This window comes from Leopardus geoffroyi, chromosome C2, assembly GCF_018350155.1.
Source record: "Leopardus geoffroyi isolate Oge1 chromosome C2, O.geoffroyi_Oge1_pat1.0, whole genome shotgun sequence".
Classification (NCBI taxonomy): domain Eukaryota; kingdom Metazoa; phylum Chordata; class Mammalia; order Carnivora; family Felidae; genus Leopardus; species Leopardus geoffroyi.
This window is the reverse complement of record NC_059333.1, coordinates 29,576,916-29,593,163: the sequence shown is the minus strand read 5'-3', so window position 1 is coordinate 29,593,163 and position 16,248 is coordinate 29,576,916. Positions and strand designations below refer to the sequence as shown.

General features: G+C 34.7%; 1 protein-coding gene across 1 annotated transcript in view; it reads right to left on the bottom strand.

Moving 5' to 3' along the window:
- ROBO2 (roundabout guidance receptor 2) overlaps positions 1–16,248 on the bottom strand; it is a 1,707,596-nt gene that overhangs the window by 1,511,609 nt on the left and 179,739 nt on the right. The window lies entirely within an intron of this gene.

The following is a 16,248-nucleotide window of genomic DNA, read 5'->3' as shown; positions in this document are numbered from 1 at the left end:
GGTTATTTGAGAATCATTGAACATTCTTAAATTTTGTCAATCTATGACAATGGTAGTATATTTTACCAAATTCCTAAAAACAATGGGGGAAAATCACTTTGGTGATCACGGTACAGAATAGTTAAGAAGATTTATCATCCTCAGTCCAATATTTGAAAAAGAGAACTCCCAAGAGAAAGGACAATATCTGGAAATAAGGAGTAATTAAGGAATATTCTTGGAGCTTTAATGAAGAAAGGTAAAGAAGGCTATGATACAATGCTATCGTTGGATAGAATCAGAGACCCATTTTGAGTTCTCATCTCATCATGGCAGTTTAAGGGTGGAGGGGGTGCTATTCCAACATGACTGTGAATACAGACGGGTTTGTGGTGGGTAATAAGACCACTGTCTGTGCCAGTCCCGAGAAGTATAGTTATCATATTGGTTACAGCATAGTCAGTGAGGTCTTTCCTTTGAACAGATCATTTCTTCACGAATTGATTGAATCAGAGGGAGAGAGTGGGCTCCTGCCCTCCTATAGCTTTGTAGCTAACATTCCAGTTGGAGTTGGTGCTTCTCTTTCCCTTTGAGGTGGATAAAGGAAAGAACTGCAAAGTGGAATCACGTGTGTGTGTGGATGGGGGGGGGGTCTTTTCAGGACAGAGGATGACTTAAATCTTTTATGTGTTGAAAAGTGCCACATGTTTTCAAAAGGGGCTTTTCCTGTTCTGAATATAACCATTCTGGGCAATTGCACATAATTGTAATGAATAGAAATAGAAAACCCACAGATGGAAGAGATTCTAGTGCTGGCTGGCTAGCATGGGAGCAAGAGCCTCCCCCTGAGTGTGAAATGATGCTAAGTATATTAGTTTCCTCGGGCTGCCATAACAAAGTGCCACACTTCCGGCAGCTTAATATAACAGAAATATATTCTCTCACAGTCCTGCAAGCTAAAAGTCCAAGAATCACAGTATTAGCAAGGCCATGCTTCCTCTGAGAGTCTGGGTAGAATTCTTCTTTGTTGGGGTGCCTAGGTGGCTCAGTTCGGCTAAGCGTCCTACTTCGGCTCGGGTCGTGATCTCACGGTTCTTGAGTTCAAGCCCCACATTGGGCTGTCAGAGCAGAAACTGCTTCAGATCCTCTGTCTCCCTCTCTCTGCCCCTCCCCAACTTGTTTTTACTCTCTCTCTCCCTCACTCTCTCTCTCTCTCTCAAAATTAAACATTTAAAAAATCATTTTAAATAGTAAAAAAAAATGAGTCTTCCTTGTCTCTTCCTAGCCCTTGGTGGTGTCCATCAGGCTCAGTACTCCTTGGCTTGCAGCTGCAACATTACTCTAGTCTCTGCCTGTCTTGTCAGACAGTGTTCTCCCTGTCTGTCTCTATGTCCTCACATGAGGGTTGGCTCGCTGACCTCTGACTTTCTCTTTCCTTTCCTATAACAACATAGTCATATTGGATTAAGAATCTATCCTAGCCCAGTATGACTTTATCTTAACTATTACACCTGCAATGACCCTATTTCTAAGTAAGGCCACATTCTGAAGCACATGGGGTTAAACTTCAATAAATCATTTTGTAAAATACAGTTCAACCCAAAATACTGTGTAAACCAAAATTTTGACAAAACCAACAGTCTCCTTGCTTAGGTCAGAGTTTGTTTGGCTAGAAGACTATGTCTTAATCAGTCTGGACTGCTAAAGCCAAAAAAAAAAAAAAACAAAAACAAACAAACAAACAAACAAACAAACATCTTAGACTGAGTGGCTTAAACAACACAATTCATTTTTCACATTTTGAGACGCTAGGAAGTTAAAGATCAGGATGCTGGCTGAGTCAGTTCCTAATGAGAGGCCTCTTCCAGGTGGAGAGAAAGGGGGCATGCTCTCTCCCTCCTCTTCTTACAAGGACACTAGTAACTTCCTTACCTAATCAATTTCCAAAGGCCCCACACTAAATATTATCATATTTGGCATTAGGGTTTCAACATTTTAATGTGCGGGGACACAAGCATTCAGTTCATAGCAGACGATTAAAACTAATACTTTTCTTCAAATAAGTTTGAGAAGTCATAGAACATGATGTTTTAATGTTTACCAAAGTGGGAAAGGTTTAAACATAGCATTTTTATGACCAAGACTAAGAAAAATGATCACTTCTTATAATCACTGATTTTTATTTCACTACTTACTCCGTTTTCTTAAGCATGCCACATTTTGTAGGTCCCATAATTACCTTTTCCCTCTATATTTTCAAAGGTTTTTGTTTACCCAAATTCTACACGGCAGAGAGATTCAAAAATGATGCTGGTCTTTCAAGTTTCCATTGTTCTTAAATAGATCTCTAGTAAATTTTACTTTTCTATTTGATTTTTAATTCTAGGACCTCTATACCATTTTTGTTTCCATTTTACATTTAATTCATAAAATCAATTTTCATGCAAAATTAGTAGACTGTCCAAGTTTCATTTCAAGTCAAAAAGTATGTGCTAAGCATCAACCCAGCCTTATGTGGTAGTTAAGAAGATGGACTCTGCAGCTAAAATGCATGTGTTCAAATCCCTGCTCTCTTATATCCTTGCTTTGTAATATTGGTCAGACTATTTAACTTTCTATGCCTCACTTTGTGATCAGTAAAAAGGGGATAATTATAATAATTAATAATAATAATAATAATAATAATAATAACTACCTGGTAGGGTTATTTTTAAGATTAAAAGGGCTAATATACTTAAAATATTAGAGGAATGCCTGGTAAGATGAAAAGTGTTATGCGATATAAACTGTTATTATTATATTATTAATATATAAACTGACACTGAATAATGGCAATGCTTTTCCTTTTAGAAAGATTTCTCACGTATCCAGTTTAGGATAGACGGAATGGGAACCTGGAAATAGATCCTGTTTCTGACACTTACTGGCTATGCTCACTTAGACTATCTATGGAAATTTGGCAGTACTCAATTTTATGCCCTGAAGATTAGGACTAGTCTATCTTACGAGGGTTGAGAAAACTTGGATAAAGTGCTCAGAGCAGTATTTGATAAATGACAAGCTTTCTGTACTAACTCCTTCCTCCTTCCTTTCTTCCACTTTGGCTTTGGACAGTGGGGAATAGGAACTGAAGAAATAGAAGTCTGGAGGATCCGAGAGGAATTAACAAGTTACTGTACTTTTGATAGTACATGAGAAAGGAGGCAGAAAAAGAGCCATTAGCAAGAAGAAATGGAGAAAAAAGTAAGAGGCACAGTCAATGCATTCTTGGTAAATGATGACGTGGGGTTAATGCGAAATGGGGAAATAAGTTATGAGTCAAAGGCTTTCACAAAAGAAGTTCTTTAGGGGGGTACCACTTTTTTATGCATATTTTATCAATCAAGCACGTAGTAGTATTTGAAATGCTGCATTTCTCTGCCCTTCTAAATATGAAAACCCATAGTACCATCATTTTAATATTTTCATTATTTTTATTTCATTACTTCCCCCTGTTTTGTTTCTACTAAGCAGTCATGGTTTCTCTGCAACCTTAAAGAAACATTTTAATATAGCTGTTAAAAAAAAAAGCATTTTCATCTGGGATGATATTATTATAAAACCCATTTATGAAGTGCTTGTCTGTTTCATTGTTTATTTTACTGTGGGCTCTATTGTGCTTGTAATGACTTTGACTATAATTAGTATCAGTAAACCCTCTGGAAATAATTTCAATATTGCTAGCTATTTAAAAATCAGTACCAGAATTATCAATGATTTTGGAGAACATTTTCTCATGATAGAAGGTTAAAAAACGTACAAGAGAGTGCTTTGAAATATATAACACATGCAAGTAGTAACAGTTTCTACTATATTATCTAATATAAGTGAAATCAGTGAATAAATTAATACCCATATAACCTAATCAGACTTCTAATCCTAATTTAAAAACAAAATAATACTTATAAAATATAAATAAAAACAAAATTCCAACCTTAAAATTAGTTAAATTCTATCAGAATTTGGTTGGAAACAGTAATTTGTATCCAATGAATAATTTATGTTTTAATACACAAAAACTAAAAGTTTATTTATAATTGTGCTTATTTCTGCAAAAAGTAATATTATATATTGTTGTCATTGCTTTATTAGCCATGAAGAATTTTTCTAAATTTGGGCTACCTTAAGACTTTACCTTCCAGCTTATTTTTTTAAATTATTTTTTAATTAAAAAAAATTTTTAGTGCTTACTAATTTTTGAGAGAGAGACACAGGATGAGCAGGAAGGGGCAGAAAGAGAGGAATACACAGAATCTGAAGCAGGCTCCAGGCTCTGAGCTGTCAGCACAAAGCCCAATGCTGGGCATGAACCCATGAACCATGAGACCATGTCCTGAGCCAAAGTCAGACGCTCAATCAACTGAGCCATGCTGGCACCTCTACCTTCCAGTTTAAATAGGAGAAATAACTATGATATATATAATTCAAAACTACAGAAGAATGAGAATATTTTAACAAAATTTTATGGAATGAAATATAAGGTTTAAATGGAATAAATTTAAGCAGTTGATATTAACCTCAAAATCATAGTGATGATATTCAAGGTAATTTACTGGTAAGATCTGAATTCCAAATGTCCTATGAGGAGAAATGGTAAATTATACTAAATAAGAAAAACTAAACCAGTTTTGCATTAATATTTTCATAATCTATAATAGGAAGAAAGAGTTTAAAAGTCACTGGCATGTCAACATCAAGCTTTCAGATTTGAAAATCATAAAACTTAGAGTTCTAATTTGGTGATTAACAGGACAGTTCTGAACAAAACCCAGTAGATGGCAGTAGGCTGTTACAAAGACACCAGGAAGACTAAGAAATAAATTATACATTGCCAACTTTACATATGTACATAGAGAATTTAATTAATAAATTAGTCTATCTTTTGAACATATCCCCAAATGCATTACACTATATCCTCATTTTGTGGCAGTAATTGACACATTCCTGAACACTACAAACATGTAATATTTTTATCAGATGGCAACAATTATTCTAAACCAAATCTCAGTAAAATACAATCATAATCAATGAAATTAGAAATTGCCCCATATAAGTAAAAGAAATGTTAACCTTAAGAATATCTAATTCATGGGGCTCCTGGATGTCTCAGTCGGTTGAGCGTCTGACTCAGGCTCAGGTCATGATCTCGCGGTCTGTGAGTTTGAGTCCCGCGTCAGTCTCTGTGCCAACATCTCAGAGGCTTTAGCTTGTTTCGGATTCTGTGTCTCCCTCTCTCTCTGGCCCTCCCCCGTTCATATTCTGTCTCTCTCTGTCTCAAAAAAATAAATAAACGTTAAGAAAAAAATAAAAAAATAAAGAGTATCTAATTCATCCAGTTGAGAAAAAAAAATTAAGGAGGCAACATTCTGCAATGGAAACTGTGCAGGACCAGTTACTTTAAAGGTAGGAGTTTTAAATATGGTTTCTCTACTTACTACTGTATAATTGTGCACCAGTCATTGACCATCTCTGTGCCTTAATTTCCCCATCCATCACAACACTTTCCTAACATAATCCAAACTCTGTATACACAAAATACAATGATGTATATAAAAGTAACTATAAAAAACTATGCAAATATCAGATTATTTTCCCCAATGCAGAAGGCAAAGATAGTTTTAGGAAGAGAATTAATCCAAAGACATCCAGTGTTTCAGTTGAATTAAATAAAATGAAGCCTGAAGAGAAAAGTTACTGGATTTGGTATTTGCGAGTTGACAGTATATCTTGAATAAAATGGTAAATATACTATAACCTGCATAAAGAAGTTTTCCTTCGCATTGCCTCTATTATATTGTTTAGTGGTTATTTACATCGGCTCTGTAGTCAGACCAGCTAGGTTTATAACTCATGTTCCAGCTGTGTGACCTCAGATAAATCACTTAAGTCTCTGTGTCTCAACATGTTCATCTCTATGATAGTGACCATAACAATAACTACCTTAGCTTGAATAAATCCCTGTCAGCTTCTTCCTTAGTAAAATGAAGATAACATCTACTCATTTTATTGTTAGCTTCAAATGAGAGATTGTCTATGAAGGCTATGCAGATATAATATGGTAGTTTTTCCATTGACTGATATTTGAATTTGATTTTTGATTAATTCTATTACCTATTTTGTCTTATAATGATACAAATGTATCCAGTCATTTTGTACCGAGGAGACATCCAACTGGATGATTTGTAAATACCATTTCTAAGAATAGCCTTCAATAGTATCAAAATTTCCCCTTATGACAGCAAGCAAGAGATGAACCACACATGAAATATACCTAGTCCCTTGGTATGTTCCCTATTCCTCAAACAGGAAATTGTCCTATTATCTGTCTACCATGAGTCAGTCAAAAATCATTACAAAGATTTAAAAATTCTGTTACTGTCCTAATAAACCTTTTCCAAAATGCGAATGCTGTTAGTTTTCCTGAAATGCTTCTGATTTGTTTGGATCATCTTGCATTTTCTCATTCAACCTGGTTGTGAAATAGATTTGTAAGTTGAAGGTATTAATTAAGGACATAGAAGATGGGCACCTGGGTGACCCAGTCAGTTAAGTATCCAACTCTTGATTTCATCTCAGGTCATGATCTTCTATTTCATGATCTCATGGTTGGTATGTTTGAGCTCTGTGTCAGGCTCTGCTCTGACAGTGTGGAGCCTATTTGGGATGTTCTTACTCTCAAAATAAATAAATAACTAAAAACAGAATATTGTTTTTGTTTTTAAGAAAAGGACATAGAAGAAAGTCTATTTGTCTACATGAAGGTAAATAAGCCATGACTCAAAACTCATTAGCAGCCCCATTAAACTATGGTTGTGGAATGGTAACTGTGGGGAATAAATGAGTTTTATTTGTCTAAATACTCAAAAGTTATATATGTAGTGGTAAATTTGAGACATATATTTAAAATGTGTATACTTTATTTTGAATTAATGCACAATCTATATAAATATATTCTCACTGCAAATTAATGTATAAATACGCACTTTGAAACAGATTATTTTGTTTTTATTTTTGTGGAATTGCTTTTGTGGCAAGGAATAAATATGATGGATTCAGTCATCCAATGGGAATATGTAGTAAAGTGAGGTAGAACTGATTTTTGTAAGCCGTCTTACACATTTGCCTTATCCAACTCCAGATTAAAGAATCTTGTCGCTAGCAGCCAAATAGGGTCCAATTAATTTGCTAATCAAGTAATATAGGAGATCTCAGGAGATATTTGCATTTAGGATTTTCTGAAGATGGGAAAGAATAATGATAAAGCTTGTAACTTGAAATAAAATTCTGTCTACCAGAAATTTAAGTAATAACATAAATTTATGTAATAACTAAAATTATTATACAGTGGGACTGTTAAATAAACCATCCCTTCCTCATTATGAAAGTAGTTGGTGATAACCCACATTAAGTATGGCAAAGTAATTCCCTGGTGTTTCTGTGTTCTTACCTCAGCCTTTCACATACTCTGCTCCACATTTCTTCCTTATTGGGGTTTAGCTAAACTCACAGAGGTGCATTGTATTCTGCTCCTATGGGTAGTATGATTTGCCTCCATATACAAAGGTCGGCAATTGCTCTGTCCTTCTAAGCAATGAGTAGGTAACTTAATTATGGAGTTCAGATCTCAGGGTTCGTTGTTGGCGTACAGCTAAGCTTCTCTCTTTGCCAGCTATGAAGCGATTTATATCTACCTAACGTCTCAATATATTTCTTAATTTGTTCTGAACTCAGGAAGAGAAAAAAGTTGCCACTTATTAAGCTCTATGAAATTCCAACAATGAAGAAAACACAAGTATATAGTTTAGAGATACATAAATATGTAGTACAAATATAAAGATATGCCTGAAAATAATGTACTCTGACCTTAGGCAACATTGAGACCTTAGTAGTGCTCACCATGTTGCATTTCTTAAGCTGGATATTAGGCATACAAGTGCTTGTTAATTCATTCTTAGAAGTATTTCTGCAGTTTTCTTTATCTAAGCTGAGCACTCACACGTTATTCTCTTTCCTCTGCTTTTGGCAGTTCTCTGTCAGCCTGGGATGAAAGGAGGGTTTATACACAAGTTTTGGCAAGGAAGAGAATAGCTTCATTTCTGATATACACACTAAAAACTGGATTTTCCATTATTTTGGTACCATGAAATTTCCCCCATTAAAAGAGGCATAAGACTGTTAACTGTGTAACCTTCTAAATGACATTGTGTAACCTAATAAATGACATTGAGAGTTTGGGTTCTACCCAAAAGCCAGATCTCTTGGTTTTCCCTTAACCTATGAAGAGTATCAATATATCACATAGAATCAGGGTCATCATTGTGTCAGCAAGTTTGGAAGGTGTTCTAGGGTAATGTATCAGTACTTACTTGGTCCTTGAAAAAGATTAATCTCTTTAAATCATTCCCATAGCACAGATTCAAACAGCAGCCAAATGTAATAAGCTAATTATGGGTAAGATTCAAGTGTCATTCCTTATTAAATCAACGCTCTAAAAACCCTTCCTACGTTTCCTAATCAGTAGACATGAACAATTAACATCTAATTAGTCATCCATCACCCTTGCTAAAAATGTTTTAAAAGAAAAATTAAAGAGATTTCTCTCATAAAGATTTCACTGAAAATGTGTAACAGTGTCCTTTTCCACTTACATATTCATCATTTGCTACCTAGCAGCCTACTTGCTAAGATGATTATTTTAAACATGAAATCTATTAATTGGAATACTCCAACAATATTCAACAATCCCATCATTATACGGCTTTAAATGACTTTATTGACAATTAGTCTAACCAACTGACTTTACAAAGAAGGACACTGAGACTAATGGGGGTTTAGCTTATTGATAAAGCCACAGTGGCATATAAGGTCAGATCTCAAAGCAATGTCTCATCTGCCCATGTTTCCTTCCTTTATAACTTAAAAAAAGAAAACAAATTAATGCTTTCAATTTACTTCATAAAATCACCAAGTTCCTGTTATTATTTGAGTATTACTACTAAGAGCTCATTTCCATCTAGCTTTAGCTAATCTGAATAATAGCCAATTTGAATAATTTAGTAGATACAAGCTAAGAACCTAAAGTCAGAGTAGCTGGGTTCGAATCTCTATCCCAGCACTCAATAACTGTGTGGTGTTAGATCAGTTACTTAAAGTCTCTGTGTCCTTCCTGTCCTTCCTAAAATGAAGATGATAACAAAAGTTGGTTTCAGGATTAAATGAATTAATACTCTAAAATGCTTTAGCAACCTATGGAAAATTTAAGTACTCATTAAGTGCTGCCTATCCAAAATATAGCATCTCTTAAACTTTTTTTCATATTTCCTCCAGATTCATTTTCTATAAAATAATAAGCACACTGATCTATAACAGAATGAGACCACTGTTCAGACAATCCAGCTCCTGGATTTTGTATGTTCCCACCATGTCTATCTAAAAACAATAGAGAAGATCCATTACCAGGAAAAGTGGAACATGGACTAAGTAAGTGAAGCAGAAAATGAGAAAAATCCAACAGTTAAATCATTCCCAAACATTAGATCGTTCTCATATTCATTCAGGTTTATAGGTACCCTAGTCCTGGCAAACAACCTCTGCATATACATGGTTTCAACAGTAGAAGTTTGACTAAGAGACATCATGAAAGTAGAAAATTACAAAGTAATTTAATTTGGATCCTAAAATAAAGTTCTAATGAATATCAAGAAACTCAGTGATACCAATTGCCTAGATTTGAAGGCATGCGGGGGAAGGTGGCTTGGGTGTTCTTTCATTTATTTTTCACTGGACCTGTGGCACGTCCCACCATGGTCTTAATATATTTCTACTAAGCTTCCCAGCTTCCTGTATTTCTAGCCATCCAGAGGATCTATAGTATGGAATATAAATATGAAAACATGATGATCAGTTTATAATGCCCTTCTCTTCCTTCATCCTATTGTGCATTATTAACGTCAAGAATTTTGGAGCACCTGCAGGGCTCAGTCATTTAAGCTGCCAACTCTTGATTTCGGCCTATTCTTGATCTCACAGTTCATGGGATCGATGTCTGTGTTGAACCTTGCATTGGGCTCTGTGCTGACCGTGTAGAGCCTGCTTGGATTCTTTCTCTCTCTCTCTCTCTCTCTCTCTCTCTCTCTCTGCCCCTTGCCCACTCATGCTCGTGCTCTCTCTCTTTCTCAAAATAAATAAATAAACATTTTAAAAAAAGAATTAGTTTTTCCTCAACAACAGTCTCATATTTAAGAAATGTTCTTTGTGATTATGATCTATATAACAAACTTACATATATTCAATATTCATTCTTTCCTCACGTAGTACACATACCTTGAAGATACATTAGGTAGAGAACACTTTATAGTAGGCGTTGAGAATTAGATAAGGAAGAAGAAATGGTTCCCATCTTCTTGGAGCTATAGTATAGTCTAATGATACATATAGACAAATAAACACATAGTTATCTAACATATGGTGAATGCTCTGGTAGAAGGTCTCTCTTACTCGACTTCACAGAATTTATCTATTATCCAATATTTCCAATTTCTTCTGCATTGGAAACATTTTCTTCTTTTCTGGATAGTTCTCTTGGTTTTTAAATATGTTCGTGTCTCTTTGTATTAAAACAGATCACTTTGTTCCATTTCCCCTTTCTAATCGGATTTCACAAGTTTGTCTATCCTCCCAATTTGTAATTCTTTACCTTCAGTTTGTTCATCAACATTCAGAAATAAGGCTTCAACTCATCCCACTGCACCAAAATAAATGTGACTGTATTCATAAAAATCCCTACTCATAAATCCAACGCACACTTTTCAATCTGTATCTTTTTTGCCCTCTGAGCGATATTCAATAAAGCACACTTTCTTTCAAAACATACTTTTTCTTTGCTTTTAAATATTAAATTTCCTTTAGTAATCTGGTCATTCTTTCACATATTTTTCAGCTATGTATTCTCTACCAAGACATTAAATATTTAATTTTCTTAAAGCTCAAATATAGGCATTTTTGATCACTCTACCACCACTATCCAATAGAAATATAATGTGAGTGGTAAATGGCATATATATAATTTTAAATATTCTAGAACCTACATCAGAAATATAAAAGTAGGGGCTCCTGGGTGGCTTAGTTGCTTAAGCGTCCAATTCTTGGTTTTGGCTCAGGTCATGATCTCACAATTCGTGAGTTTGAGCCCTACATTGGGCTCTGCACTGACAGTGTGGATCCTGCTTGGGATTCTCTCTCTTCCTTTCTCTCTGCCCCTCCTGAACTCTCTCTCTTTCTCTCTCAGAATAAATAAACACACATAAAAATTGTTAAAAAATGTAAAATGAAACAGATAAGACTAATTTTAATACATCAATATATTCAAAATATTATCATCTCAGTATGCAATCAATATAAACAGTTATAAATGAGATATTTTACATACTTTGTTTCCTACTAAATTTTCAAAATCTGGTGTAATTTTATCTCAGACTAACTATATTTCAAGTGCTAAGAATCCCCATGCCATTATAGTTCTTGTATTGAATAATACAGCTCTGGTCTTTAAAGAGCTGCATCATCATATTTCCCTATAGTTTTAATTACAACTTCAAAACTCAAATTCCAAAATATCTATGTCCAGACCAGACCTCCTCTGAGTTATGTATATTTTACTGTATATTTGACATCTTCCTTGAGGTGTCTCAAATTCAATGTGCCTATGTTGAAAAGCATGATCTTCCCCTCCCATCTTGAGCTTCTTCCATTTTCCCATAACTTAATGATTGGCACTATTATCTATATATAAACTTACTTATCTTGATTATTACCTTTCAACTTAATAGTAAGCCTTGATAATTTTACTTCATTTGAGAAGCAATCTCAGCACATCTTCCCTCTACTCTAGCCCAAGTTACCATTATCTCTAGGATAGCTACTGACTCTCTAGACAAGATCTGGTTCCTTATTATATGCTTCCTTAATTACCTGTTCCTTTTTTACATAGCACTAATCACAATTTATAATTAAAATGTTTTTGATTATCTTGTTAATTTATAGACAAATTGTGAAATTGTAAATTCAACAAACAAGAACCATGTCATTTTTGCTTACACTTGTATTGCATGATACTTAGCAGGTATCTGATATGTTATAGGTACTCAATAAACACTTGTTAAATAGGAGCACCTAATCCAGTATTACAGAGTGAGGAAAAATAAAAAAATTAGGTCTTTTTTACAGGGATGGATTTACCATAAAGCACTTTAGTCTTATCTTTCTAAGTTAGAAGTACATTTGCCTTCAATCTAAATCTCATTTCTAGGAAATTATACTATAGAAATACTCATGTTAGTATAGCATAGACATGATTAACATTACTTCAGTGAATATTTTATGCCAAGATAACCATTTTGCCTCTATTATGTTACTTAATCTAATGACTCTGTGAAATAAATACTATTACCCATCTTTTACAAATAAACAAAAAATACAGTCCAAAGAGGTTAAATAACTAATTCAGTTCACATCTACCTAAAGTAGTGGGGCCATTAATTGACTCAAGTCCTTAGATCTCAGACACCTAGTTTTTTCAACCGCTAATCTATATTGCCTTTTATCATGTATAATGTTAAACATTTTCCAACTGAAATTTCCACAAGTAGGAAAATGGCTAAATATGGTATCCTATATCCATGCCATGGAAGAAATATAGTGACATCATATAAAAGAAAAACAAATGAGAAGAACACAGAAACATTAGATCCACAGAAAGCTTTCAAAGACATGTTGCTAAGTGAAAAAAAAAAAAAAAAAAAACAAGTGGCACACAAACTGAATTTGGACCTCAATGTTCGCCTCTGCCTGGTGTTACTCCCACAAATACGTTTCCTTACAAAAGAGGCTTTGGAGATATAATGAGTGCTAACTAATCAGTTGACCTCAAAATAAAGTGATTATTCTGAATTATCCATGTGGATCCAATGTAAAACACTTAAAAGTAGAGCTTTTTTCCTGGCTGAGGGTAGAAGGGAAGTCAGAGATGTTTAAAACATGAAAAGAACTCGATATACCATTGCTGCTTTGAAGTTAGAGGAACCATATCAAGAGACATGGCAGCCTCCAGTAGCTGAGAACAGGTCTCGGCCAATGGCCAGCAAGGAAACAAGGAAGGTAGATCTAACAGCTGCAAGGAACTGGTTTCTGCCAACAATCTAAGTGGTCATGGAAGCTGACTCTTCCTCCAAGTCTCATGTAAGAGCTAAGCCTGGCCAACATCTTCATTCTAGAGCTGTGAAACTAAAGTTAGAACCTAATTAAGCCATGCCAGATCTCAGATCTATGTAAGTGAGACCTAATAAATTTGTGCTGCTCTAAGCCACTGTATTTGTGGTAATTTGTTATGCAGCAATAGAAAACTAATACAACATGCAATACAATCGCCTTTCTTCAGTAAACAACAGTATCTGTGTGGTCATTTAAAGGTTTGTAAATGCACGGGAATAGGATTGGAAAGGTAAACACAATATTGAAAACAATATTTAACTCTAGAGAGTCTTGAGGTTGCAGAAAGCAGATAAACAGTGGTCTCCACATTTAATTACATTATTAGTTGACTTAGCATTTATTAGTTAACTCCTGTATTAGCATGATGCATTTGTGTATGTATTATTTAAAAACAACAAAGGATAATGCTTTAAAATATGGTGATTCCATTGAACTGGAAATCAATCATGACATTTTTCTTTCAAACTGGTATTCTAAAATCAATCAAGATGCACATTATCATCAGTCAGTACCCAGGCACTAAAACAAATCAGGCTAAAAGAACAGCCCAGGGACTCATGGTTCCAAGTAACTGAATGATGAACAGTTGCAAAATCTGCTCCATTTGATCTTCTCAATACTCTTTCTGGTTGTTAAAAGACAGCCATGACCCCATGAGCCCAGAGCTTTCTGCAAATCTATACAATCTGGACATTTATGAAACAAAATAAGAAACATCACCTTTAATCCTCTCCTTCACCTACAAATGAAAACTACCCTAACAAGATTGCTGAAAATTTAGCCAATATAACAGTAGAGAATCCATGGCAACATGACCAAAAGGCTATAGAAGCAAAGTAATTTCTGTCCATAGAATCAGCCAGCCCTAAAGAGTCCCTTTCTCTCTCCCTCCCTCCTTCCCAATCTTTCTCCCTCCTTTTCTTCCCTTCTGTTTTAGGTAATTCATTTTCTTAAGTATTTGAATAAATGTAAAAAAATTATTCATAGGAAGACAATAAAATTATATTGAACTTAAAGAAGTAAAATAAACATTTTTGGTATGACTATGAAATTCACAGGATCCTACAGAGTTTACAAAAGTTAGTTTTTTTTTTATTGTTAGTCATTTTCTCCAAGCATTCTAACATTTCAACTTCAACATCAAATATCCACTGCTTTTCAGTCAAAATCAGCTAACTGCAATTTAAGACATTTTCTATAATTTAGCTTATTCATATTTTAGAAAATCTCATGAGTAGAAAATATATGACTTAGAAAAAAATGGACCTGCAGCAATTTGGTAATTACATTTTTTCAGCACAAAATGCAGATCTATGCTCTTCACATAAAACATAATGGGTGTTTAGAAGTCAAGGAGTCCACAGAGACACGACAAGGACTAAATATATTATCCTTAAAAACTAATTCTGTCATTTATGATTCATAGCCAACTCCTTAAGTAAAGTTACAGATCTTCAAATTATCCCATGGAGAGAGATAGGAGAAAAGAAAAGGCCAGACTCACATCTGTCTCTGCAGCCAAGGAGTTGCAGTAATAACCAACTTTCTCAGTGGTTTGCTAAAAATGTTATTTTCATGTGTGTTTCCTAAAAGCACCTCTTTTGAAGAAAACCCACATATCATTTTACTTTACTGGTTGCTGGAATGAAAAATAGATGCCCACTGTCAGCCAGCTATATTGATTACAAGTGAAAATGTGATCATTTTGCATTGACTTGCCCCAAAGCACTGCGCTCCATCAAAGCAGCAGAAGGAAATTAATGCTTTCATATCATGCCTAAGAAAAATATGAGATGTTGTTCACTTTGCCCTCTAGACAAAGAAGTATATGCAATAGCTGTAAGGTAATAGCTTTCAGAACATGAACTTGAGACTTTTATTAAAATCATTATTTAATGCACAAAAAATAATGAACCTACTGCTATGGCATTTAAAGCAGCCATGTGAAGTCATTACCTTAGATCATAAGGTTTACTTTGTTAAAAGCCACTATTTCTCAAATTAAAACTATGCCCTTGTTTCATTTAGATTATGTGTCTCACTTTTTTGTAATTTTTTTCTGAAAGAGAGAGAGTCAGAGAGAGCACAAGCTGATGAGAAGGGCAGAGAGAGAGGGAGAGAGAATCTCAAACAGGCTCCACACTCAGCACAGAGCCTGATGCGGGGCTTGATCTCACAACTGTGAAATCACCACCTAAGCCAAAATCAAGAGTCAGATGCTCAAATGACTGAGCCACCCAGGCGCCTCTAGATTATGTGTCTGAAATAATTTCTTATATATGCATATCGATCAGTGTGAAAACTATGAATTGGTCATGACAGATATTATTTGTTTATATCTTATTTGACTTCTATTTTGGCGGCACAACTAATGACTTAACCAGTTTGCAGGACACCTGGCCCAGTACAACTATTTAAATATATATGGGTCAGGGGCGCCTGGGTGGCTCAGTTGGTTAAGCGGCCCACTTCAGCTCAGGTCATGATCTCGCAGTCCGTGGGTTCGAGCCCCGCGTCGGGCTCTGTGCTGACAGCTCAAAGCCTGGAGCCTGTTTCGGATTCTGTGTCTCCCTCTTTCTCTAACCCTCCCTGTTCATGCTCTCTCTGTTTCAAAAATAATAAATGTTAAAAAAAATTTTAAATATATATGGGTCTATATATGTTGGCTTGCAACTTTTTTTTTATTATGCCATCAGTGGTTACTATAATATAGACTTTAAAATAATCCAAAGGAATCACATTAAAAAATTGCAGGTTTTAAATACCAAATATCATATTCAAAATATGTAAAAATCGAGAAACAGAGGCAATATTTTATATTCTGGCAAATATGTATTTTTGAAAATTTACCTTGCTTCTCATAGTATCTCTATAGAAGTATACATTCTATTTCTTAAAATATATTTTGAAATTTAAATTCAAATTCCTAGCAGTAAAAAAATTCAATTTCAAATTGGCAAA